A 16,408-nucleotide genomic window follows, 5' to 3' on the forward strand; every position below is an offset into this window, starting at 1 on the left:
AGGAGACTCTGCACACAGTGATTTATTATAGGGTTGTCTTCTCAGAGACTACAACTCCCAGCATACCCTGAGAGCTGTATAAATGGAGGGTGTTCTGAGATTTGTCACAGATACAGATAAATCCAGGAAAGGAGCGGGTCAGCATGTCGTGTCTCACTGGTTGTATATTGGTGGCCCCAGGTGCCCCAGTCCGACACTGGACAGAAGCCGTCCCCAAATTAAGTCCCCGGCCTCCTTCCTTCCTCCCATCACGTCTGATGATGAGAAGAGCGGGCATCAAGCAAAAGGGCACCCCAGTACTACTGACAGTCGGGGGGTGCCGCTAAGTAGTACTGGGTGCTGGAGTGCCGGCCTGCCAGCTGTGCCAGGGTATACACCATGCATGTAACCTGCCAGTGCCGAGGGGAAGGGGGCACTAGTTCGCCGGGGGGGGGGGGGGCGCCTCGGCATGCAAAGTGCCTAGGGCAGCATGAACTCTAAATACAGGCCTGCTCCTATATACAAGAATATAACTACTATAATACTGCTCCTATGTATAAGAATATAACTACTATAATACTGCTCCTATATACAAGTATATAATTACTATAATACTGCTCCTATATACAATAATATAACTGCAGTGTCCCAGAACATGCAGACTACTACTCCTATTATGGCCATTTCTCTTGCTGTGTCAATGCCTGTTCTGGTAAGTGTTTGCACTGCAACTGCTGCTGGTTTTCCCCTAGTATTCTCTAGTAATGTGCATTCTCATGTGTATTCTCATGTATTCCTGTGTATTATTGCATTGTACAGTGGTATGCAAGGCTGTTGATCACGTGACCTGTAACCATGGTTCCTCCAATGGCCGACTAGCTCTGGCCAGGAGCAACCATGTGACCTCCCACTTCCTCCTAACAAGTGAGTCTTCCCCCTGCTTCCAAGCAAGGAGGGTGTGTGTCGTCCTTCTCCTACCTCAGAGGAGTTGGGCTTCTTCTCTGCAGCTCCCACTTCACCACTAGAAGTGTGGATCAGGTGCTCTGCTATATTCAAGTCTTCGGCTGTATCTGCCTGCTCAAGTGTCCGGATTCTTCTCTCTCATCTGGGTGTCATTCCGTTATCTCTCCTCATCGCTGCAAGGATTCACAGCCAGGGCCGGCCTTAGGGTAGATGGCGCCCTGTGCAGAATACTCTTTTGGCGCCCCCCCCCCCCGGCTGATTGTAGCCCATCCCAAGCCTATCTCTTGGAGACACACACTGTATATACTGCTTACACGGACAGATACAGTCACATATACACATACAGACGCACGGGGGAGGTTCATCAAACATGGTCTAAAGTGAAACTGGCTCAGTTGCCCCTAGCAACCAATCAGATTCCACCTTTCATTCCTCACAGACTCTTTGGTTGCTAGGGGCAACTGAGCCAGTTTCACTTTACACCATGTTTGATGAACCTCTCCCACAGTGTATATACTGCTTACACAGACGCACAGTATATATATCCTGCAAACACAGACACACATACAGTCACATATACACATACACACCACACATACCCACCACTGGGAGTTGTTGTTCTCCTACCACACAGAGCCACACAGGAGCATGCTGGGAGTTGTTGTCCTACCACACAGAGCCACACAGGAGCATGCTGGGAGTTGTTGTCCTACCACACAGAGCCACACAGGGGCATGCTGGAAGATGTCCTACCACACAGGAGTATGCTGGGAGTTGTTGTCCCACCACACAGAGCCACAGAGGAGTATGCTGGGAGTTGTTGTCCCACCACACAGAGCCACATAGGAGTATGCTGGGAGTTGTTGTCCCACCACACAGAGCCACACAGGAGTATGCTGGGAGTTGTTGTCCCACCACACAGAGCCACATAGGAGTATGCTGGGAGTTGTTGTCCTACCACACAGGGGCATGCTGGGAGATGTCCTACCACTCAGAGCCACACAGGATTATGCTGGGAGTTGTTGTCCTTCCACACAGAGCCACACAGGAGTATGCTGGGAGTTGTCCTACCACACAGAGCCACACAGGAGTATGCTGGGAGTTGTTGTCCTACCACACAGAGCTACATAGGAGTATGCTGGGAGTTGTTGTCCTACCACACAGAGCCACATAAGAGTATGCTGGGAGTTGTTGTCCTACCACACAAAGCCACACAGGAGTATGCTGGGAGTTGTTGTCCTACCACACAGAGCCACATAGGAGTATGCTGGGAGTTGTTGTCCTACCACAGAGAGCCACACAGGAGTATACTGGGAGTTGTTGTCCTACCACACAGAGCCACATAGGAGTATGCTGGGAGTTGTTCTCCCACCACAGAGAGCCACATAGGAGTATGCTGGGAGTTGTTGTCCCACCACACAGAGCCACACAGGAGTATGCTGGGAGTTGTTGTCCCACCACACAGAGCCACACAGGAGTATGCTGGGAGTTGTTGTCCCACCACACAGAGCCACACAGGAGTATGCTGGGAGTTGTTGTCCTACCACACAGAGCCACACAGGGGCATGCTGGGAGATTTCCTACCACTCAGAGCCACACAGGAGTATGCTGGGAGTTGTTGTCCCACCACACAGAGCCATATAGGAGTATGCTGGGAGTTGTTGTCCTACCACACAGGGGCATGCTGGGAGATGTCCTACCACACAGAGCTACATAAGAGTATTCTGGGAGTTGTTGTCCTACCACACAGAGCCACACAGGAGTATGCTGGGAGTTGTTGTCCTACCACACAGAGCCACACAGGAGTATGCTGGGAGTTGTTGTCCTACCACACAGAGCCACACAGGGGCATGCTGGGAGATTTCCTACCACTCAGAGCCACACAGGAGTATGCTGGGAGTTGTTGTCCCACCACACAGAGCCATATAGGAGTATGCTGGGAGTTGTTGTCCCACCAGACAGAGCCACACAGGAGTATGCTGGGAGTTGTTGTCCTACCACACAGAGCCACACAGGGGCATGCTGGGAGATTTCCTACCACTCAGAGCCACACAGGAGTATGCTGGGAGTTGTTGTCCCACCACACAGAGCCATATAGGAGTATGCTGGGAGTTGTTGTCCTACCACATAGGAGTATGCTGGGAGATGTCCTACCACACAGAGCTACATAAGAGTATTCTGGGAGTTGTTGTCCTACCACACAGAGCCACACAGGAGTATGCTGGGAGTTGTTGTCCTACCACACAGAGCCACATAGGAGTATGCTGGGAGTTGTTGTCCTACCACACAGAGCCACATAGGAGTATGCTGGGAGTTGTTGTCCTACCACACAGAGCCACACAGGAGTATGCTGGGAGTTGTTGTCCTACCACACAGAGCCACATAGGAGTATGCTGGGAGTTGTTGTCCTACCACACAGAGCCACATAGGAGTATGCTGGGAGTTGTTGTCCCACCACACAGAGCCACACAGGATCATGTTGGGAGTTGTTGTCCTACCACACAGAGCCACACAGGAGTATGCTGGGAGTTGTTGTCCTACCACACAGAGCCACATAGGAGTATGCTGGGAGTTGTTGTCCTACCACACAGAGCCACATAGGAGTATGCTGGGAGTTGTTGTCCTACCACACTGAGCCACATAGGAGTATGCTGGGAGTTGTTGTCCTACCACACTGAGCCACATAGGAGTATGCTGGGAGTTGTTGTCCTACCACACAGGGGCATGCTGGGAGATGTCCTACCACACAGAGCTACATAAGAGTATTCTGGGAGTTGTTGTCCTACCACACAGAGCCACATAGGAGTATGCTGGGAGTTGTCCCACCACACAGAGCCACACAGGAGTATGCTGGGAGTTGTTGTCCTACCACACAGAGCCACACAGGGGCATGCTGGGAGATTTCCTACCACTCAGAGCCACACAGGAGTATGCTAGGAGTTGTTGTCCCACCACACAGAGCCATATAGGAGTATGCTGGGAGTTGTTGTCCTACCACATAGGAGTATGCTGGGAGATGTCCTACCACACAGAGCTACATAAGAGTATTCTGGGAGTTGTTGTCCTACCACACAGAGCCACACAGGAGTATGCTGGGAGTTGTTGTCCTACCACACAGAGCCACATAAGAGTATTCTGGGAGTTGTTGTCCTACCACACAGAGCCACACAGGAGTATGCTGGGAGTTGTTGTCCTACCACACAGAGCCACATAGGAGTATGCTGGGAGTTGTTGTCCTACCACACAGAGCCACACAGGAGTATGCTGGGAGTTGTTGTCCTACCACACAGAGCCACATAGGAGTATACTGGGAGTTGTTTTCCTACCACACAGAGCCACATAGGAGTATGCTGGGAGTTGTTGTCCCACCACACAGAGCAACACAGGATCATGTTGGGAGTTGTTGTCCTACCACACAGAGCCACACAGGAGTATGCTGGGAGTTGTTGTCCTACCACACAGAGCCACATAGGAGTATGCTGGGAGTTGTTGTCCTACCACACAGAGCCACATAGGAGTATGCTGGGAGTTGTTGTCCTACCACACAGAGCCACATAGGAGTATGCTGGGAGTTGTTGTCCTACCACACAGAGCCACATAGGAGTATGCTGGGAGTTGTCTCACCACAGAGAGCCACATAGGAGTATGCTGGGAGTTGTTGTCCCACCACACAGAGCCACACAGGAGTATGCTGGGAGTTGTTGTCCTACCACACAGAGCCACATAGGAGTATGCTGGGAGTTGTTGTCCTACCACACAGAGCCACATAGGAGTATGCTGGGAGTTGTTGTCCTACCACACAGGGGCATGCTGGGAGATGTTGTCCTACCACACAGAGCACACACAAACTCCACTAACACACACAGACAGAGATAGATAGATATACTCACAGTCACACTGCAGTAGTAGTGGAGGATGTCTCTGCCCATGAGGAGAAGCAGGTAGAGCCGAGGATCACACTGCTGATGTCTCCGTCGGGGGAGGGGGCGGGGTTATGGGCCTCTGTGAGCTGGGAGACGCTGTGGGGGGCGGGGGATGGGGGCCAGGCTGCAGTCACATGTCCAGGGAGAAGAGCTTCCTCGGCTGCTGTGCTGAGGCAGGGGACGGATATATGGCCTCAGGGATGCAGGTGGCGCCCCCTTCCTGCCGGGAGTGCACAGCGCCCTGTGCGGCCGCACTGCTCGCACACCCCTAAGGCCGGCCCTGTTCACAGCAAGTATTATTCTCAAGCTAATCCACCCAGCAACGCTATTTCTCTCATACTCCTACTCCCATCATCCGGCACGTATTCTCACAGCCTATGCAGCACCACTCCTGCTTTATTTGTCAAAGCCTGCTATATACCCGGTTGCATCCGGACAGAACTGTTGCTACTAGTTACCTCATCTATAATAAAACCGCTGTTACTGAACCCTGGCATTGGTGTCCACTAACTGGTGCCCTGACTAAGTGCAGCGAAGAATCGCATGCCCATCATCACCCGCAGATTCCACAGACCGGCCCTACAGCTGTGCCGCCCTTAGGCCTATACCGTGACAAGTATAACCCCTGCAGCTGCCCCGGTCATTGCCCGCTCATAACACCAGCACTGCGGAAGTGGCCCCCAGGGGCCAGGGCATCGCATAACTACTATAATACTGCTCCTATATACAAGAATATAACTACTATAATACTGCCTCCTATATACAAGACTATAACTACTATAATACTGCTCCTATATACAAGAATATAACTACTATAATACTGCTTCTTTATACAAGACTATAACTACTATAATACTGCTCCTATGTACAAAAATATAACTACTATAATATACACAATCCAGTAAAAATAAAAGCGAGCACCAATGTTCATATGTGGCTTCTAAGACTATACGGGTTAGGACTGTAGATAGAGGACATGTAGGCAAAAAATACAGCTAGGTGGTGCATATAGCTAATCGGCAATATATATTAATTCCAGTCCAATAGGAAAAAGAGCTAGCACTCACCATCTGCTGAAAACATAGTCCATTTTATTCAGGGTTCACTTCAGTATGTGTACGGGGGAAGGAGGTGAGGGCAGAGGCGTCAAGGCAGCCTTGACGCACCTGCCTTCACCTCCCTCCCCCGTACACATACTGAAGTGAACCCTGGATAAAATGGACTATGTTTTTTTAGCAGATGGTGAGTGCTAGCTCTTTTTACTATTGGACTAGAATAACTACTATAATACTGCTCCTATGTACAATAATATAACATTACAACTACAATACTACCTCTATTATTTGACTAGAATTGCTCTGTAATTGTCGTGTTAGAGAAGTCACAATAACTTAGAGGAATTATAATTAGAAGTAATTTGCCGCCTCCAGAATGTCAGGATCCTGGAGCTTGAGGCCGTTGCCCATACAAGTGTTTATCTGGTCAGTAAATGCCCTATATCTCAGATAAATATCAGCAGAATGTTCTTTTATCAGTACAAGACAAATGTTTATGTCAGGAGATTTCTCATCTGAAGTTTTAAAGCGACTCTGTACCCACAATCTTTCCCCCTCCAAACCACTTGTACCTTCGGATAGCTGCTTTTAATCCAAGATCTGTTCTGGGGTCCGTTCAGCAGGGGATGCAGTTATTGTCATAAAAATAACTTTTAATCCTGCAGCGCTGTGTCTAACGGCCGGGGCTTACATTAGTATATGCATTAGGCTGGCACCACCTCTCTGTCCTTCCTCCCCACCCTCCTCAGCATTAGGAATACTCCAGGCAGATTGCTTCCTATTCCCCACCTGTGGCAGCCCGGCACATGGGCTTGATCGTTAATACACCTGTGCAAAGCTCAAACAGCAGTAAATGTTGAGGAGGGTGGAAAGGAAGGACAGAGAGGTTGTGCCAGCCTAATGCATATACAAATGTAAGCCCCGGCCGTTAGACACAGCGCTGCTGGATTAAAAGTTATCTTTATGACAATAACTGCATCCCCTGCCGAACGGACCCCAGGACAGATCTTGGAGTAAAAGCAGCTATCTGAAGGTACAAGTGTTTTGGGGGGGCAGATTGTGGGTGCAGAGTCACTTTAAAATCCTCCACCAGCTGCCATTATCACTTTTTTTAATGGTAGTACACAAATCCAACAATCTATGCTCCTTCTTATGACAAGTATATATATATATGTGTACAGTTGTGCTCAAAAGTTTACATACCCCAGCAGAAATTTTGCTTTCTTGTCCTTTTTTCAGAGAAAATGAATGATAGCACACACTTTTTTCCCCCACTCACGGATAGTGGTTGGGTGAAGCCATTTATTGTCAAACTACTGTGTTTTTTCTCTTTTAAAATAATTATTAAAACCAAAAACATCCATGACCCTGATCAAAAGTTTACATACCCCAATTCTTAGTACCGTGTATCCCCCCCCTCCCCCCCACCACCACCACCACCAACATCAATGACAGCTTGAAGTCTTGTGGTAGTTGTGGATGAGACTCTCTATTTTCTAAGATGGTAGAGTTGCCCATTCTTCTTAGCAAAAAAAAAGTCTCTGTTCCTGTATATTCCTGGGCTGTCTTGCATGAACCATGTGCTTGAGATCTCCCCTGAGTGGCTCAATGATATTGACGTCTGGAGACTCAGATGACCACTCCTGAACCTTCACTTTGTTCTGCTGTAGCCAATGACAGTTCGACTTAGCCTTGTGTTTTGGATCATTGTCACGTTGGAACATCCAAATACATCCCATGCGCAGCTTCCGGGCTGATGAGTGCAAATTTGCCTCCAGTATATGCTAATAACCGTCTGCAGTCATCTTTCCTTCAACTTTAACCCCTTCCCCCAATATGACGTCCAGGGACGTCATGAAAAGCAGTGCCATTCTGCATCATGACGTCCCTGGACGTCCCTGCTTTCCCTTCCTTCCCCCGCTATCTGAGATCTGGCAGCAGGAGGAGGCTGTGTCACACAGCCTCCTCCTGCTGCCACTGCCCGGAGGGGAGCCATGCTCCCCCCGGGCAGTTAACCCCATAAACGCCGTGGTCGGTGCGACTGCAGAGTCTATGGGGAGATTTGCTGGCTCCTGCTGTTTGGACGGCGGGAGGAGGCTTCAGCACGTTGCCTCCTCCCGCAGTCACTGCTGTAATGCTCCCCCCCAGGCCCCACTTCCTTCCCCCAGTAATGTCCGGGCTCCCCACACCCTGATCCAGCCGCCCCCCCCCCCCCCCCCCCGGCTCCGATCCAGCTCCCCTCGTTCTCTCTTCCCCTGTTCTCTTCTACCCCCCTCCCCCCTTGTCCCCCTCCCCTCGGCACCCTCTTCTTCCCCGTGCTATACAGCTTATGTGCTGTAATGCATTATATATATCTGTAAAAGTAAAAAACACACACACAAATACATAAATAAATAATGAAAACAAATAAATTAAATAAATAAATAATTAAAATAAATATACACATTCCGCATCCCCCTTTATAAATGATCCCCTATAAATAAGATACACATATTTGATATCGCCGTGTCCGTAATGACCCCGTCTAATAACTGGTTACATTAACTATACCGCCAGATAAACGCCATTCAAAAAATAAATAAAAAACTAACCAAAATGACAATTTTTTTGTTAATCCTGTTCCCTAAAAAATATAGAAAAACGTCACATGTACCCAAGAGGTGTACGGTTAAAAACATCAGCTTATGCCGCAAAAAAAAAAGCCCTAACATAACTCCATTAGTGAAAAAATTAGAATCTTTCTGCTCTTACAGTATGGAAGACACAGACAGTATTTATAGTATAAATGCCATAAACTATAACAAAAGTTATATAAAATGGATATCACTGTAATCATACCGACCTGACGAATAACGATAACATGAAAAATCGATGTTAAATTGTGTTTTTTATTCATACCACCTCATAAAAAATTAAATAAATATTGATCAGGGTGTCACATGTCCCCTAGAATGGTACAGATGGAAACGTCAACTTGTCTTACACAAATATTTTGGCACCGCAAGGCCTCACCACAAGACATGGTATAATGGCTAAAAAAAGACTCCAAAATTCCCCAGGTCTCTGTCATGTCTGCGGCCTGTGGTTGAGTCAGGTGACGCTCTGCGGTCACTTATGGGGGATTTCTAGAAACACTGGTATAAGGGGAATCAATAGTGAATGGTATTTCTCAGTTAGTATTTGCTGTGTTAGAGGAAAAAAATGGATTAAAATGTAATATCTGCCAAGAAAATGAAAATTTTAAATTTCCCCTCCAATTACTTATGTTTCTGCAAAACACCTAAAGGGTTAATAAACTTATGAAATGTTACTTTGAATACTTTGAGGGGTGCAGTTTTTACAATGGATGGATATATGGGGATAACCAACATACAGGCCCCACAAATCCACTTCAGAACTGGACTAGTGTCTAAAAAAAAAAACAGAATTTGAAATTTTTCTGATATTTGAAAAATCGCTGCAGAATTTTGAAGCCCTCTAACATCCTAAAAAGTAAAAGGACGTTCACCAAATGACGTCACCATAAAGTAGACATGTTGTAGATGTTGCATTAATAATTAGTTCATGTGGCATGACTATCTTTCTCAGAAAAAGAGAATTTTGAATATAAAGGATTGTAAATTTTTCTAATTTTTACGCCATTTTTTTTTTTTTTTCTACACAACATCGACCAAAATATACCACAAACATAAAGAGGAATATGTCACAGAAAAACAATCTCAGAATAACTGCTATAGTTAAAAGATTCGCAGAGTTATCACTACATAAAGAGACACAGGTCAGATTTGAAAAATAGGCCCCCGGGAATTAAGGCCAAAACAGGCTGCGGAGGCAAGGGGTTAACCAAGTTCCCTGAGCCTTTGTAGCTCACACATCCCCAAAACATCAGCGATCCACCTCTGGGCTATACAGTAGGAATGGTGTTCCTTTCATCATAGGCCTTGTCGACACCTCTCCAAATGTAACGATTATGGTTGTGGCCAAGAAGTTAGAGTTTGGCCTCATCACTCCAAATGACCTTGTCCCAGAAGTTTTGAGGCCTCTCTCCGGGCTGTTTGGTGTATTGTAGGTGATATACTTTGCGGCATTTGCACTGTTATGTTTTTTTTCTGGCGACTCCACCATGCAGCCCGTTGTCCGCTATCTTCACAGTCCGTTGCAGAGCAGCTGCATGCAGGTCATGGAGACTGTCACCTGCTATCAACCTTGATGTTCCCTACCGCGGCCGTCACTTGTAAATGTGAAGGCAAGGCATCTCGTCTGCCGCCACCCTCATTGTTCCCTACTGCCAGATGTAGAGCTTCACACAGCCTGCCATTATCCCATCACTTGTCGCCATACCGTACACTGTCCCTGCTGTGCTGTATTAGTGTGCTGTGATGAGCTCCCTCTGGTGGCTGAAAGCTGCCATACAGTACGATGTGTTCCTGCTGTGCTGTAGCAGTGTCCTGTGGTGAGCTCGCCCTGATGTCCGGAAGCTGCCATACCATACGCTGTCCCTGCTGTGCATGTGACCTGTAAATTCTTCTTCATGGAAAAATAAGACATCCCCAAAAAATAAGACCTAGAATAGATTTGCTCTGTTACAGATGTGAAGTCACTGTAACTTATAATCAATAGTAATTTGCCTCCTCCAGAATGCCAGGATCCTGGAGCTTGAGGCCGTCGCCCACACAAGTGTTTATCTGGTCAGTAAATGGCCGACGTCTCAGATAAATATCAGCAGAATGTTCTTTTATCAGCACAAGACAAATGTTTATGTCAGGAGATTTCTCATCTGAACGATCACAACAAACATTGATGGATAGGACTGAGTTAGTAGTAAAAACATATTCTGACTATGGGTGGATGGGGGGGGGGGGGTGTAGGGGCCATTGTATGGGGCTGGAAGAAGAGCCGAATTGACGCCACTATAGAGTTCCGAGAACTGGACCTTCATGACTCCATTGAGAAATTCATTCTGGGTGACCTATAGAGCAATGACCGGGATATATTCGAGTTATCTGCATGCTGTCATAAATCAAATTAGTTTTTGGATCTGTATAGGAATAATCATGCAATAGGCTGTACTCACACATGAAATCCTGGATTGTTTCCATGTTGCCGGTGCTGGAGTCCTCGATTGGATCACGTTGACTATGTCATGACCGGAACTTATACCTACAGTGGTGATGTCATTACTCCCATTGTTTGGGAAAATAATACCGCCATATAGTGTAGCTACTATGTTAGTTGTCGCTATCCTCACTATAGAATCCACTATGTAGGGGATAACTGGTTGATTGGTGGGGATGTGACCACTTGGAGCCCCCCAAGAACAGACGCCCATCGTCCCCCAAGTAAATGTGCATGCTGGGTCACAGCTCCACTCACTGTCTATGGGACTTCTCAACAGTTGGCAATGCTTAGTTCTATGTAGAGCTGTGGTCGAGCTTAAACGTTGCTGCTCCGTTCACTCAGTGGACAATGGTTGCAATTGTTGTGTGACTGAGCAATTGGACCCGCAACAATCAGCTAATAGAGCCCTATCTAGACGTTTTGCCCTTTAAATAAGGGCCTTGCAGCAAGCTCAAATAATGTATGTCACTACCATTGAATAGCATAGGGTGTCCTGATTCAACGGCTTTTTACAGTTTGCCCCCAAGTCTCTCCCATTCCTAAGATTATAGTTTTGTCGGATAATTGTGTTAAAAGGGGTACGCCGGCGAAAATCTCTTTTTTTTTTCAATTAACTGGTTTCAGATAGTTATATAGACTTGTAATTTACTCCTATCAAAAAATCTCAAGTCTTCCCATACTTATCAGCTACTGTATGTCCTGCAGGAAGTGGTGTATTCTTTTCAGTCTGATACAGTGCTCTCTGCTGCCACCTCTGTCCATGTCAGGAACTGTCCAGAGCAGGGGAGGTTTTTTATGGGGATTTTCTACTGCTCTGGACAGTTCCTGACATGGACAGAGGTGGCAGCAGAGAGCAGTGTGTCAGACTGAAAAGAAACCCCCCCTTCTCTCTATCTCAGGAAAGGGAATAAAGAAACTGTAATATGGAGCGGTATCAGGAGCCTTACAGGGGTAGTCCGGCGGGGGGGCATTTTTTTCCTGGGACTGGGGAGGAGGTGGCTGAGGGAAACGATGTCCACTCACCTCCCCGGTTCCAGCGACGGGTCCTGCATCACGGCGCTCTGGTCTCGGTTCCCGGCCGCTTCCTGGTGTCTGACGCGGGCCCGCGTCAGACACCTGAAAGCGGCTGGGAACCGGGGACCGGAGCGCCGCAATGCGGGACCCGCCGCTGAAACTGGGGAGGTGAGTGGACGTTGTTTCCCTCAACCACCTACTCCCCGGTGTCAGGAAAAAATGCCCCCCCCCCCCCCGCCAGACTACCCCTTTAAAGAGAACCTATCATCTCATTATAACTGTCCCAAATATAAGAGTGCGAAAAGCGTGACATCACTGAGTATTGGCGGAATGGCAGGTAAAGGAACATGGGAGCCAGGAAGTTCCAGGCTCGCATTGACTCTTTTGGAAAGAGACGACACATGCCCATAAAAAATATAGGGATGGATATTAAACGCGGGGGCAAAAACGGAAAAAAAAAAAAAAAAAAAACAATGGGCTTGGTTCTGTTTAAGCTATTTAATAGAACTTCTCCGACAATTCCAACAATTCGAACTTATCACCAGTTCACAGAATAGATATCTAATGGGGGGAGGTCGACCCACCTAGGATGCCCACCAATCACAAAAACAGAGGTCCCAAGTGACTTCTTTTTGAATGTAGTGGTGGTTAAGTATTCAGACTTGTAGTGTCCCGGTACGGGGGGTCCACTGAGTTTTATTCCACCTGGGTAAATTACCTCTGTCAGGCATCACACTAGGAGAGGATGAAGGAGTATAGCTATGTGTTTTCACCACTAGGTGTCACCCTCTGCTTCATTCTTATGTTTCTTATGAGCACAGCTGAAGGGGTAATGGGTTACCTGTTTTGTGTCATATGGGCTAAGGCAGTAGGGGTTTATAAGCTCAAATATTGGCCATTATTTAGGAGAACACAAGACCTTTGGACGATTGTTAAGCGTGAATAGGCAATCCTAGTAGAGTCAGATATTGGAGTACATTATATCTCTCCTTTCCCGTCTTGGACTCGGGGCTGACAGATCTTCCTTGTCTGACCCTTTATACCAAGCCCATCAGCTGCGTCAGCAGGACCGGCTAAGGATACATTTCATCTTACCATCTAGAACAATGTAAGGGGATTTTCAGATATTGAGGCCAAGGACATGTCAGTCAGGTTTTATCTGATGCTGGCACACGCCAACTGGATGCCAAGTATACCCACAGACCACTTGCCTGCAGCCATTTAGGATCATGCCATTGATAGTTGTTTTTCATTATTCACACAATGGCAGCTTGTATTCTGTACAATGTGGTAGACCCATTTTTTATATAATCCTGGATTAAAGGAATCGTTTCTGCCACCGAGCGTTGGTGCCAGTTCTAGGTGTAGTCCTGACATGTCAAGGTCATGATCCACGCTGGATGATATATACTGTATACAGCACAGACTGGAGAGCTATAGGGAACATTAGTACATTAAGATATCTGGTCTCAAAAGTACTATAAAGGGTGACATAGGCTATACAGTACTATATAAGGTGGCATAGGCTGTATAGTACTACAAAAGGTGACATAGGCTATACAGTACTATATAAGGTGGCATAGGCTGTATAGTACTACTATAAAGGGTGGCATAGGATATACAGTACTATATAAGGTGGCATAGGCTGTATAGTACTACAAAGGGTGGCATAGGCCAGTGATTTTCAACCTTTTTTGAGCCGCGGCACACTTTCTATACTTAAAAAATCCCGGGGCACACCACCAACCAAAATGGCACAAAATGACACTAAAACAGAACATATTATACATATAGTTCACGGAGTTCACTCTTGGGGGTTTTAAATCAGCTTCTTATCACCACAAGAGCTGCTTTTTAAGCCCTCAAGAGTGACATATGCCAGGCAGAGATCCTTTCAATAAATTATTCATTTTAAAAAAGTGAAATAAAAAAGGATAACCCCCTCATATATACAATCCCATGTAACCTCATACATACAGTGCCATGTATTCCCATATATATATATATATATAACAGTCCCATGAAAACTCATACATACAGTCCCACGTATATGAGCACATAATTATCAGCACCATATACTGTGGTGATGTGCACTGTATAGCCACAGTATATGGTGCTGATAATTATGTGGCTCATATAACTGCAGTATAAAGGGGTACAATGAGACGTACTATGGCCATGAGGCCAGAGTACAAGTGCCCCCTGCTTTGCCCTCATACAGTAATAATGCCCCCTGCAGTATGCCCCATATAATAATAATGCCCCCTGCAGTATGCCCCCATATAATAATAATGCCCCCTGCAGTATGCCCCCATATAATAATAATGCCCTCTGCAGTATGCCCCCATATATTAATAATGCCCTCTGCAGTATGCCCCCATATATTAATGCCCCCTGCAGTATGCCCCATATAATGCCCCCTGCAGTATGCCCCCATATAATGCCCCCTGCAGTATGCCCCCATATAATGCCCCCTGCAGTATGCCCCCATATAATGCCCCCTGCAGTATGCCCCCATATATTAATGCCCCCTGCAGTATGCCCCCATATAATGCCCCCTGCAGTATGCCCCCATATAATGCCCCCTGCAGTATGCCCCCATATATTAATGCCCCCTGCAGTATGCCCCCATATATTAATGTCCCCTGCAGTATGCCCCCATATAATGCCCCTTGCAGTATGCCCCCCATATAATGCCCCCTGCAGTATGCCCCCATATATTAATAATGCCCTCTGCAGTATGCCCCCCATATATTAATGTCCCCTGCAGTATGCCCCCATATAATGCCCCTTGCAGTATGCCCCCCATATAATGCCCCCTGCAGTATGCCCCCATATAATGCCCCCTGCAGTATGAGAATATGCACCAATAGTTTTAAAAAAAAAAAAACAACAAACCATCATACTCACCTAATCGGCGCTGTGTGTTCTCCCTCCTCTTCAGGCTCCGTCCTGTGAGCCGCGGCGACTGAACCTCCGGCAGGCGTGATGACGTCACATCATCACGCCTGCCGGAGAGGTCACGTCCCGGCCTCCCATAGGCTGCTGGCATGAAGTGCCGCGGCCTATGGGAGTCAATGTCAGAGCAGGACGCTGACAGGTCCTGCTCTGACATTGTGCGCGATTGAATGTTTCGCCCGCTCACTGTGTGAGCGGGCGGAACATCAATCCATCGGCATATCCCTAGAAGCTGCGCGGCCGCAGCTTCTAGGGATATTAAAGGGACAGTTTCTAATTTCCGACCGGGATCCCGCGGCACAGCTGGCGGGTTCTCACGGCACACCAGTGTGCCGCGGCACCCCGGTTGGGAAACGCTGGCATAGGCTATACAGTACTATATAAGGTGGCATAGGCTGTATAGTACTATAAAGGGTGGCATAGGCTATACAGTACTATATAAGGTGGCATAGGCTGTATAGTACTACAAAAGGTGACATAGGCTATACAGTACTATATAATGTGGCATAGGCTGTATAGTACTATAAAGGGTGGCATAGGCTATACAGTACTATATAAGGTGGCATAGGCTGTATAGTACTACAAAGGGTGGCATAGGCTATACAGTACTATATAAGGTGGCATAGGCTGTATAGTACTACTATAAAGGGTGGCATAGGATATACAGTACTATATAAGGTGGCATAGGCTGTATAGTACTATAAAGGGTGGCATAGGCTATACAGTACTATATAAGGTGGCATAGGCTGTATAGTACTACAAAGGGTGGCATAGGCTATAAAGTACTATATAAGGTGGCATAGGCTGTATAGTACTATAAAGGGTGGCATAGGCTATACAGTACTATATAAGGTGGCATAGGCTGTATAGTACTACAAAGGGTGGCATAGGCTATACAGTACTATATAAGGTGGCATAGGCTGTATAGTACTATAAAGGGTGGCATAGGCTATACAGTACTATATAAGGTGGCATAGGCTGTATAGTACTACAAAAGGTGGCATAGGCTATACAGTACTATATAAGGTGGCATAGGTTGTATAGTACTATAAAGGGTGGCATAGACCATCAACATCTGATCCTCAGGTTGTTGGGTTTAAGCCAGCTGTATTGTCTGGATTTACACAACATACATCAGCTGGAAGCCCCACCTATGTACACTGTATTGAGGTGGAGCCGGGTTACTGCAGCTCAGCTCCCATTGGAATGTACATTTTCAAATGGAAAAAGTTTCAAATCTACATTCTGTCTGCATGCAGCCACCACTAGGGGGAGCTCATTGCATATGGCTTTATACAGATCGTATTGCACTACATAGGGTTTATTTAAAGGTGACTATCATTAAAAAAAAATAAAAAACTTTTGACATGTCATATTAATTGTTGAAGGCCCGGGTGC

The 16,408-nt window shown here is 46.8% G+C and overlaps 1 long non-coding RNA gene across 1 annotated transcript in view; it reads left to right on the forward strand.

Moving 5' to 3' along the window:
• LOC138792356 (uncharacterized) overlaps positions 1–16,408 on the forward strand; it is an 80,348-nt gene that overhangs the window by 25,149 nt on the left and 38,791 nt on the right. The gene's annotated exons all lie outside the window — the stretch shown is intronic.

The sequence above is a fragment of the Dendropsophus ebraccatus genome, chromosome 5 (genome assembly GCF_027789765.1).
Source record: "Dendropsophus ebraccatus isolate aDenEbr1 chromosome 5, aDenEbr1.pat, whole genome shotgun sequence".
NCBI lineage: Eukaryota > Metazoa > Chordata > Amphibia > Anura > Hylidae > Dendropsophus > Dendropsophus ebraccatus.